Consider the following 8,510-nt stretch of genomic DNA (forward strand, 5'->3'; position numbering starts at 1 on the left):
AGCATGTAACACAGAATATCACAAATGAAGTCAAATTCTAACCACATGTACATCAAATTGTGATATACAGTTTAGTAGTGCAACCGAATATGGGCCATTGTTGGTGGTGTGTGTTAGCTGAGTGATGACAGGTGTCTGGGTGTATTATAGTATATACTGTATGTGTAGGGTAGGGGTTCTGTCAGGGAACACCTGTCTGCAATGTACTGCACCAGTTTTCATCCCAGGTCAGGTCAGGTCAGGTTCACAGTCCCATAAGAACTGAACAAAAAACATTCACAGTGAACCTTACAATTTTATTATCATGGCGTAATGAAGTTAATTCGTGGGGTTGCAATAGGCAACACACTATAGAGCAGTGGTTCCCAAACTTTTTTGTCTCAGGGCACCCCATAAATATTTTTTTTAATCAGAGGCACCCCTACATTATAATTTTCAGTCCCAGCACCTTATATTAATAGCATATTGTCGTTGTCAGTCAGAAACCTTGTATGTCCAAAACCGTTCGTTTTGTATTTATCATCTATCAAATTAACTAAACTAGTGAAAACAGCAGATCTACAAGCACACATGCTTGTAGATCGGCTGTTTTCACTAGTTTTGTGTGACAGTCTTGTATGATGAAGCAGGGCTTTGCTTTAGCAAAAGACGTACACATTTGAAACTTGGAGATATGAGGTTTCTGCCCGACAGTGACAATATTTTAGTGATTATGTTGCGAGGAAAACGTTGAGATAATAGCCATTTTGGTTAGAACTGACTGAAAATAACTTTGTACTTCAAGTTTAAAATGATACTAAATATTGTTTCAAGTGTCCAAATAAATTCCAAATATTATCAAATTATCTCGCGGCACCCCTGGACTGCCGTCGCGGCACCCCAGGGTGCCCCGTCACCCACTTTGAAAACCCCTGCTATAGAGGGTATGCACATGCATAAAGTGAATGGCAAATCGAGTGGCAAAGTGAGTTTAACATCCTTTAACATCATTTAATGCAATCAGATAGGACTTTTCTGTTTGGATGAAGGCCTATGGGCTGAGAAAGCCAAGTCTTTTTTTGCCACTCAGAAGGCATTCCCACATAACTCCCGGGTATGAAGATGATGATGATGTCTCGTCCATACCCTCTATTCATTGTATTCGGTCTGAGAAAGTGAACCTGTGTTTTGTAAACCTTTTGAGTAATGTTATCTGGGTTGTAAGGCTGCACAACAGAAAAGGCAAGCTTTTGGTCATGCTTCACACACAGTGTTGTCATGCTTCACATGACATCACAATATACAGTAATATAATATAAATATAATATAATTCAGTTCCCAGTGGATTCCTGGCGACTCTCGTCAGTGCAACCACACTTGCAATTTCCCAGACTTGCACCTTTCTAGTTTATAGATGTTATCCCATTACACAAAATAAATGTCTGGCCTTTTCACGTTTTTATTGAAAGCAAGAAATCTTAATACACGGCAGTATTGTCCAGAATATTCATTAATAACTCAGAAAATGAAAGAAAATTCAAACACAACATATAAACAATACCAATAAAACGTAACATGAGTTGCATGAAAAACATGTACTTGAAGCTTGACATACAGTATGCTCTTTTTTCAATAATATTTACAAGCATTTTATAAGAGCATTTAATATCCAAGTAACATGACGTTGTTATATGCTGTGTACATCACACGTAGCTATTTGTACTTTTCATCAGGAACACTGAAAGTCCAATCTCCAACACAGTAAGTACATTCACACCACTTTCATTCAGTGTCCCCTCCCCATCCCGCGCACGCACGTACATGCACTCACTCACTCACTCACTCACTCACTCACTCACTCACTCACTCACTCACACACACACACACACACACACACACACACACACACACACACACACACACACACACACACACACACACACACACACACACACACACACACACACACACACACACACACACACTCACACACACACACACACACACACACACACACACACACACACACACACACACACACACACACACACACACACACACGGTCCACAGTATAGCCTAGTTTCTGACTCCTTTCTTCTCAGTCTGTTGTTCTCAGCTCTCTCTCTCTCTCTCTCTCTCTCTCTCTCTCTCATTGTCCTGTTCTCTCTCCTTCTCTCCATCTTCCTTTCACCGTTCTGTCTTTCATGTCACTCCATCAGGGCTGCTGGCGAGGAGGCCGCGTCGATGGTTTCTCGCTGTGTCGCTGTGGCGGAGGCGCCATGATGTCTATGGCGCCTGTAGAGCTGTGATAAAGACCAGAAAAAGCCGACAGCGTCAATAATGAAGTAGCAGGAAATACACGGCAACAGACGCAGCAAATGTGAAGGTCACAAAGTCAATGATATAAAAAATAAAAAAGAACTGAGTCTGCAGGAAAGTGTCTATAAACTAAAGTGAGCAGAGAGAGACTATAAGACGAGATTGAAACTCGTTAAGGACATTTTACCGGTCACATTGGCAGTATTGCTTAGGTTTCAGTGGCTGCCGGGAGGAGGTTCTCTGTTTCCACGCCCTTCTCTGTAGGAAAGAGATTTGAGTCACGCATGTTTATGACCTTTTTTCATTGATCAAAAATACAATCCCCACTTATTCAGAAAATGTTTAATTTAAAATGTAATTACATAATATTACATGACGATGTGAAGATGCCAGTTGATGCTCATTGTTTAGAATTCACTACAGTATGTAGATGCTTAGCTTGTATTTTCAGAACTTATACCACATCTATGTTTTATCATTGAGCTGATGAAAACAAAACTGTAACGTAAAGGTATTTACATTTGCCTTACTCATTTTCCCTTGCTATCTCCTTACCCTCAGTCTCTTGTTCCTCTGGAGCAGGGCGATGACGCAGCCCACCAGTAGGAACAGGATGAAGCAGCCCACCCCCACAGCCACCCAGATCCACAGACTGAGGCCCCCCAACAGTCCAGTAGGGGCCTCAGTGGCACCAATTGTCTCACTCACAACTAATGCAATATAATAGAAGAAAATTGAAAATTATCTTTATTGCCCATGTGTAGAAATTCACACTGAAATAATTAACAGTGCTAATTAACAGTGCTTCCACCAGCACATGGACAACTTTATAACTATAATATAAACTATAATACGGTTCCGATAAAAACATAACTAACGAGATGAACATGCCAAAGAATAATAAGCACCTAAAGATAAAGACAGCTCCCTGGATCTAGTCTTACTGTAGATCCACAATTTTACAATAGATCTATTTATGGGCTTAAGTTTGATCTATCCATGGTCTTAAGTTAGGTCTAGTCGTGGTCAGAAAGTTCAGATCTATAAAAAACACAGACTCTGGTTCTTATTGACTTGAAAAGAAAGAAAAAGTATACATACCTGTATCTGTACAGTTAGAACAGTTAGTCTTGGACTTGGTAGTAGAGGCTGGTAATGTAGGGGCAGCAACACGATCAGTAACACGTTCATTATCAGGTCCTGAAAGACAGACAGACAGACAGACAGACAGACAGACAGACACACAAGCATAATCCTTGAGGCACAGTATAGAGGGAGTACTGCATAAGACACGAGTTATGCACTATTCCCACAATCCATTAACAATAAATTGTACATCTATGTTCTATAGATGCTCCTGTATGTGGTCATGGAAAGATATAAGCAGCTGTGGAAGAACTTTGTTCCGAAATCTGAAATCTGAGTGAGTGAGTGCTTTCTAGTTGCTAATGACGCTAACTAACCTTGCACTCTGACTTCCAGGGTCTGTTTGTATGTCTCTCCATCTTGAGAGAACTTGCACGCCCAGACCCCTTCATGGGTTGTGGCCACAGGGTTGAGGACGTGTACCTCCCCAGACGTTCCCCCTCCTCCACCAAGCTTCTCCCACTCCAGTGTGGGTTTGGATTGCAGTCCTTTCACCTGGCACTGGAGTTCAGCCTTGCTGCCCAGCTGAAGGACACCGGGAGGACTGGCCCGGGCTGGAACACACATTACATAGTTCAGATCAGTGGTTCTCAACCTGTGGGTTCGGGACCCCCAGGGGGGTCCACAAACTATTTTGGGGGGTCCCCAGATGATTAACTTAATGTGCAATATTGTTTTCTCTCTCAACAGTAAATAAACCAACATAAAGTTTGAGTGTATAGAGGGTATCTGCACATTTCTAAAGTGACAATTTAAGGACTATTTAATACCTCTAAAATGACTAAACATTGGCCAAATTGTCAAATATTAGAGGCAGAAATTGTGAAAATAGCAGATCTCACGTTGCGAGGCGTTGTGAGCATGTAGATCTGCTATTTTCACAATAGAACCATGTTATTCAAAATGTAATGCCTCAATTCTTAGTGCTCGTCAGGGTGGGGGTCCCCAGTTAAAATATGATTATTTTGGGGGTTGCGGGCTGATAAGGTTGAGAACCACTGTACTAATGTATAAATGTTGTTTGATCCATGTGTACAGGGAATATGTTATTACCTGACATATAGAAGAGTCTGTGTGATGGTTGTACTACCCCTTCCACTTCACAAGTGTATCGTCCAATATCCCCTTCCTTCATTCCATTGATCTCCAAATGGTCCCTTTTCAAAGTTGCGCGGTCACTTACTGGTGAACGGCCTGATATACAGTATACAAAGCATGTTAGGGTAATCAACATTAATTACCTTCAGAATTACCTCTGCTCTTTATAATGGGCTATTTTTAACCTAAATCTACGACAATGACCGGTGTCTTTTGTCATTTACCTTTGCGGTCCAAGCCGCTCCTTGGATTTTTGGTGTGAACAACTAAACCGTTCTGTTTCCACTCAAAAGCCTTGCCTGAGGTCTCGGTTCCACAGGGGATTTTGGGTCTTCCCCCCAATGTCCCATGGATCAGCTTATCTGCAGCAGAGAGTCCACAGAGCGCTGGGGAGAGAGTGCCATGGCAGATAGAAATGAGTTATTTGTTTACAACAGAGGGTTCTCAGCTTTACTACTCTGGGACACTCTTACATAATATGAAAGCCCTCCTAGGTTAAATAAAACAATAACACTCAAATATTAAACACAGACCATATGTATCATAAAGACATTGTTGAATTGCAAAAGTTTCTTCCAGTTCACTGTACCATGAGTATGAAGGTTCCACTGAGTAAAGATACATTAAACAGCTAGATTTCAGTACATCACAATAATGCCATCTGGATGGAGACGTAGAACTTTGAGATGGGAAGATGACTTTTGCAGGAGTTTTAAACTCTGCTATTGCAGCATTACCTGCTGACATGATGTGTGTTAAGAACAATGGATGTATTTTGGAGATTCTATGCAATGTCTTTAGTGTATGCTATTAACAAATATCCCTCAGGGACAATATCGAATCTAATAATAAACTCATGATATAAAGCAAAATGAATTGACACAGAGGATTTTGGTGGGATTAACTTTGCAATTGATATTGTCGGTGTCAGGCAGAAACCATTGTAAAAAAAATCAGTGCTATTGAACACCCTTTATATCTGTGTGTGGGTTTTACAAAATATTGAACCAATGAAAAGTAGTTGATGAGACAGTATTGTGTTATTGAACACAATACTTTAGAATAATAATTCTAAAATCATGTTTGTTTGTTTTTTATTCCCTGAAAAGTTAATATTTTGGACAAAGCTATAGTTTCTGCCCGACAGCAGATATATAGTGTACAAATCTCACATTCCAAAAGCCAATGTTTTTTCATGTACAGTTCACACAACAAAATCAGAAGAATATTTACTCACTCACCCAAAATCAACCAAGTCATCATCATTAATGGTTTCTGGATCCAATGATAAAGTACCTTTTCACCTATAGCAGCAAGCTAGTGTGGCAGTTAGAGCAGAGTAGGATTTATTTGGTATCTTACAAAAACAGAAAAAAAAAGAAGCGCTGCAGGGATCAGTTGGCTCTGAAAGACAGGTGCTCTTTGGTGATACAGGTAGGAATATATGAACAAAAGTTATTTCAAGGAAGTACTGCTGGATTCCAATGGTGCAGAAAGCAGACTTACAGAGAAAAGGAACTCCAAGGCACTCCATCAATGGTGAAAAAATATATAATTTATTTTCTGAGCAAGGCAACAAGTTGACCCTGACGAAGACCTAGAAGGTCAAAACGCGTTGGTCAACTTGTTGCCTTGCTCAGAAAATAAATTATATATTTTTTCACCATTGATGGAGTGCCTTGGGAGTTCCTTTTCTCTGTAAGTCTGCTTTCTGCACCATTGGAATCTAGCAGTACTTCCTTGAAATAACTTTTATTTGGTATCTTACCAGGACAGAATATATGACCGATTTAGAATATGACCGATTTACAGAACTCTTGTTCAGTTTTACCATAAACATGTGATCCGTAACCACATAGCAACTTCCTCTCTTTCTCATCTCCTTCACACTCTCTCTCATAAGAATTTCAAGTTAAAATAAAATTATGTAAAGTCCAGAAAATAGAACATTATGTTGTACTTGGAAAATCCTAAGCATTTGGTCTGATTTGGCAGTTTAAGAGACAAATATTTGTTTTTTTCTATTGCAATGCTGTGTAGAGCTACGCATATTGGGCTATTCCTTTTATTTTACATTGATGTGAGAAATCGAAAGCAGAGTTGTATTAATAGTAATAATTTTACAATTTCCTGAACTCAACAGGGTCAAAACAATGTGGCAATGTGGAAAGATATGTTGAAAATTCACAGACTAATTCTTTTGATAAGCCTATCTGTTTTAAAAATGAAAAGGCCCTAATTTGAAGGGGGTATAACATTCATTAAATTTCATTAATGTTTTTCCTTAGGGTAAATCTAGCCTACCCTACAAATCACAATCTACAGACAAGAGCGTTTTACCAATTAAAGGAGTAGTTCACCCCCAAAATGACTTTTTTTTCTATTGATTAGTCACGCCATGGAGAGTAGAGTTCAATAATATTTTTTGTTTTTTGTCGCATTCCTAAGACAAAAATGTGATAACAATAAATGTACCCCCATTGATTCCGGATGGTGACCCGTTTCGAAACGGGTCACCATCCGGAATCAATGGGGGTAAATTTACTCAAATCAAATTTTTGTCTTAGGAATGCGACAAAAACCCAAAAATATTATTGAACTCTACTCTCCATGGCGTGACTAATCAATAGAAAAAAAGTCATTTTGGGGGTGAACTACTCCTTTAATGAATCACATTAACTGATTAAAACAGATGTTGGACAGCAGTATGAAACTTGAATTGAATAAATGATCTACCCAACAAATCAATAATAAGCACGCTAAAGAAAGAGGCTCATAGGCAACAAGGCCTACCACATGTACTAGGTACTGTAGATGTTCCTAACTTTCACCTTAGGTACATTTACTGAACTGTAAGAATTACAAAAGTGAGAGACTGTGTTTTAAAATAGGCCTATATGTACTTTTAGTTATGTCATCTCATTATCGGCTGAATTCTTTGTAATTAAAAAAAAATGAAAGAAAACATGACTATTTTCAAAATAGGTTATATTTCCACATGAAAAGTCAAGAAGAAAATAAGTTCATCATCGTAGGCAAAAAATGTTAAACTTAAAATTGTCTATAACACGTGTCCCTTTCAATCTATTAAAGACTTACCTGAAGTCGCTGACAAATTATTTAGAAAAATCTCTTGATTCTTTCAGTGTTGCAGCACCCATGCAGACTAGGGTGCAGGCAAGCCTACAGTGCGGAAGACAAGCAAAGAAAAAAGGTTCTGCCTTTTGGGAAGTTGCTGGCAAATGCAAAAAGCCAAACTGCGGGTTTGATGATGAAAATCATGCGTGGTGCACTTCATCATCACTAAGTAGGTCGAGGATTCCTGTCACTCTCTAGCTTTTCACCCAGAAAAGACTTAACTGTTCAGTTAACATCCACTCTAAACCACTAACTGCAAAAATAAATAAAAATGTACAATAAAGTTTAGTATGCAAGCACATTTCTGTCACCAGGCCATGCTGCTTTGAAAGTGTGATTGCTTAATAAGAGCTCTCAGGTTCATGTGTTAGAAAGTACAAGTGGAACTGGAAATATACTCTATTTTGTAACTGTTCTACATCAGAGATAGCCTCCGTTGTGGGCCTACATCATGTTACAGGATCATCTACCGTGACATTATATTTACTAGCCTATATCTTTGCTTGTCATCTTAATTTGTTTCATTTATTAGGAAATGTCTTTGCCATCGCCTTTTGATTTTTTTTTTTCATAATTATGTCACCTGCAAGGGGTAATTATAACATACATGAATAGATACAATACCTACTGAGCCAGTAATGAAAGTATTTAAAATAGAACTGCACTAATGGGAAATGTTTATGGATATTAATATGAACTCGTCCATTGAATACACAAGAAGAGAAAATGAAAGGGTTATTTTAGTATGAGTAAGAAAACAAAACTACTGATGGGAAATATATTTAAAACACAGACGTCATCCAGCCCCATGGCCTCCCCTAAGTAACAAG

The sequence above is a fragment of the Nannobrachium achirus genome (assembly GCF_963921795.1).
Source record: "Nannobrachium achirus genome assembly, chromosome: 2".
Taxonomy (NCBI): domain Eukaryota; kingdom Metazoa; phylum Chordata; class Actinopteri; order Myctophiformes; family Myctophidae; genus Nannobrachium; species Nannobrachium achirus.